Below are 3,708 nucleotides of genomic sequence, written 5' to 3'. Positions count from 1 at the left end.
CTCACTGGTACTTTCTCTTTCTTTTTTTGTTTAGAGAAGATTTTGCTATAGGGCACGTGCGCTCGCCAAAAAGACAGAGACAGAAAGTGAGAAATCACCCCCCGGGGGGATGGCCATGCCGCAATCCCTTCTCCTCCATTCTCCTCTCAGGATCCTGGGCACGCACGCACACGCGCCCGGCATGAGTTTAAGCCCCTGGGTCCGGGACGCGAACCGCGGTCGACTACGTGGGAGTCCAGCGACATAGCCATTACTAACTGCTGGTCCTGCTCTCACTTTCTCTGAAGGAGAACGTAAGCCCCTGAGAACAGACTGGTTTTTGTTTGAACGAGGCAGACATGCTGCTGGCCAGCTCAGAGTTAGGTCAGAGCACGTCAAATTTGCAGCGAAGAACATGCCACAGTCGGGAAGCCGCAGGGAGCGTGGCTCAAGCAGGATGGTGCCAAGGCTGCACACAGGGCCTCTCCCCAGCTGTCCTCACCGTAGGGTGGCCTTGGCATCTGTGCACTGCAGGGCCCTCACCTCCCCTGGGTGCCAGGACTGCCTGCGGCAGGGGTGGGGCCTCCGGGGGCAATGCCTCCGCAGTGCGTGGCCCTGGGTGGCGAAGGCTGTGGGGGTCCTAGGTGGGGAGCGCGCCGGCCCCTCTCGCTTTCTTCTCCCCATCAGGGAGCTTGCAGCGAAGTGAATGCCTGCTTGCCATGGCATTTGGCCTGGGTGAAGGGCAGTGCGGACCAAGCGCTCCCTGCCTGTCCCTGTGGGCCAGCCTCAGCCTCTGTGTGCCACTAAACTGCAGCACCTTTCTAATGTGCTCTGAAGCACTCCCAGGGGCATTGTAATTTTATGCTTTTAGTTGTATTTATTTATTTATTTATTTGGTGCAGGGGACAAAGGCTAGAATCTCTTCATCTGCCCTGACTCACACCACATGCATCTTTGACGAAGTTTAAGCGCCTGCAGGGACAGGACTAAACCCTAGGACGACAGAACCCATCGAGCTGGGGAGATCTGTGAGCGCCGTCTCAGACCTGTGTCACTGCCGTGAGAATGCGCACAGAGGTTCAGCAATCAAACGCCATTGCAGGCTGTTTGCGGTAGCACAGCGCGGGGACAGAGTGCTACCGTGACAGCATTCTTACGGTGAAAGCATGCGTGCCTGTTTAACTTGGGCTTGCAGATAGAAGTTTTTTATCTTGGAACATGCTCACAGCAATTAGATGAAAAAGGCTGATTATAAAACGTACATGTCTTGATCCCGCTGTTGTTGGAAAAGAACAAAATCTGCACACTCTCATCACAGCTCCGGGGCGCAGTAAACTGCCCGGCCTGGCTGGCTGCGGTGTGTCTCTGCCGTCTCTCTAAGGAAGCGTGCGCTGCTCCGTGAGCACAGCGGTGCGTCCTGGAGGCACAGGCCCAGGGCTGGGCCTGCGCAGCGTTGGAGGGGACCTGACTGAGGGTGGCTTAACTTCCAGGCTTCCTCATGCCCCTTGGACTACAGCGGCGTGGGACAGAGGTGCTCCGAGGCAGTTTTCTCACACTGTGGTCCGCCTGCTCGCCAGCACGCCTCCCTTCATCTTCAGCTTGGGTCAGCGGCTGTAATTACTCATCTGTGCATCCCAAGTCCGGAGGTCACGAATTCGGTCCTGACAGATGGGCGTCGGGAACTGGGCAAACAGCGCGCAGAGTGGCGGGAGGTGCAGGTTCGAGACGTGTTGGCAATCCCCCCCACCCTGCTTTCCCCTCAGAACGTAGGTAATGCGCTTTCTATATGAAAACAGACTCATTTGGAAAAGACACTGGTTCTCCAACCTAGCTGATGCTAAAGACACCTGAGAGCCCGCTCCTCGACAGCCACGCCAGCATCTGACACAAAGAAGCTCCAGCTATAAAAATCGCGTGGCGAAGATCCGGTCCACCGGAGACTGTTCCAGGGGGAGCGGGGGCGGCCGCTCACGTTCCCTCTCTCGGTCCCACACATGCCTTGCAGCAAGCCGAAAACTAGGTCAAATGCAAAATGCTCACGGACAATATGTAGTATGCAAAGGTATGCATGACTTTCAAAGATATTTTATGATCCCAATTAACTCCACCTTCCACAATGTTTTGAAAGTCTGGTGGCGGTCTTAGACTTTGAGAGACGATGTATTTCTAGGCACGTGATATTGTTGAGGGTGCTGTTATCCGTAGTGCTATCTGCATCATGTACACATTTTTATTTTCTGATTGCTTCTTGTACAAAAATGCTACTTGGACCAGCAGATGGTGTGGAGGTCGAGGCAGCTGGACCCCACCTGACCTGCTGAAAGTTCGAGTCCCAGACCTGGTGGCTTGAAAAACAGACCAGCATGTGTGTGTGTATCCCCAAAATCCTGAGAGGAGAATGGAAGAGAAGGGATTGCAGCGTGGCCGTCCCCCCTGGGGGGGGGGTCCTTCTCTCTGTGTCTCTGTCTCTGGTGAGCACACACATCTTGCAGCAAAAACGTAAAAAGATAAATGAAAAGGAATCCGCTGTTGGAGTTAGCGTCCCCGTACCCAGCAAGCTCACTCACGCCTCTTGTTCTAGTAGCGTGGAGGTGCATCTCCTTGGACTTCCTGTGTACGTGAGTTCATACTCTGAAAACCAGGTTCCTCTCTTCTTTTCCAGTTGCTGTATGCTCTGGTTTTCCTTCCTCTTCTCCTTTCTCTGCCGCACCCCCAGGGCCTCGGGGTCCACCAACGATGCTGGATAACGGCTGTGCTGAGTCACCTTCCTGCCTTCCACGACCTGGAGGGGGAAGCTCTCAGCGATTCGCTGAGTCAGCTGTTCACTGTGGCATTAATTGTCTTGAGATCTTTATCCAATTAAGATCCTCTTTTCTGTACCCAGATTTTAATTAATTAATTAATTTTATTTTTCCATTTTTTAGTTTGCTATGGACTGTGTACTCGCCAGGGAGAGAGAAGAAAGTGAGACACTGCATGGGCACGGCCACTGTGACCTGCAACTCCTCTGCTCCCTCTCCTCTCCGGCTTCTCGGCCCTCACACACCTGCCCGGTGTGCTTTTCAAGCTCCCGGGTCCAGGCCTCAAAAAGCACATCGGCCATGTGGGGTCCAGCTGCCTTAACTTTTGTGCTGCTAGTTGGCCCTGGACCCAGAGTTTTAAACTTTTTAAAAAAATGATGAATGAATTATAGAACTTTGAGTCCCTTTTTTGCGCTATAAAAATGACCATATGCTCATCCCCAATCTATTTATTTGCCAACCTCAGAAAATGAATTGGGAGACTGCCTGTCTTCTAGCGTGAGTGTTTATATTTATTTGTCTGTGTGTTACTTGCCGAAGGGTGTGTGTGCCTGCCGGAGCGAGGCAGAGGGAGGAGGCGCCCCAGCAGGACCCAGCCACGCCGCGATCCCTTCCCCTCGTTTCTCATCCTGTCGGGGTTGGCACACGAGCACCTGGCGTGTTTTCATGGTGCCAGATCTGGGATTGGAACTACGTGGTCACCCATGTGGGATCTGCTGGTGTAACCACCAGGGCACAAGAGTGACCTGGGCCTAAGCAGTTTGAGAACGGACTAGTTCAGGCCTTACAGATGAGAAGGACATAAGCCGAAAAGGAGCACCATCCCTTAGCCAGAGCACTGGCACGGCTGTGGCCTGCGGGGACATCGCAGGACTCGCCTCATCATGGTGCCTTCTCCCCTTTCCTCACGTGGGGTCGGACGACACCC

The sequence above is a fragment of the Tupaia chinensis genome, unplaced genomic scaffold, assembly GCF_000334495.1.
Source record: "Tupaia chinensis unplaced genomic scaffold, TupChi_1.0 Scaffold139733_1, whole genome shotgun sequence".
Lineage (NCBI taxonomy): Eukaryota > Metazoa > Chordata > Mammalia > Scandentia > Tupaiidae > Tupaia > Tupaia belangeri.
This window is presented reverse-complemented; position numbering follows the sequence as displayed.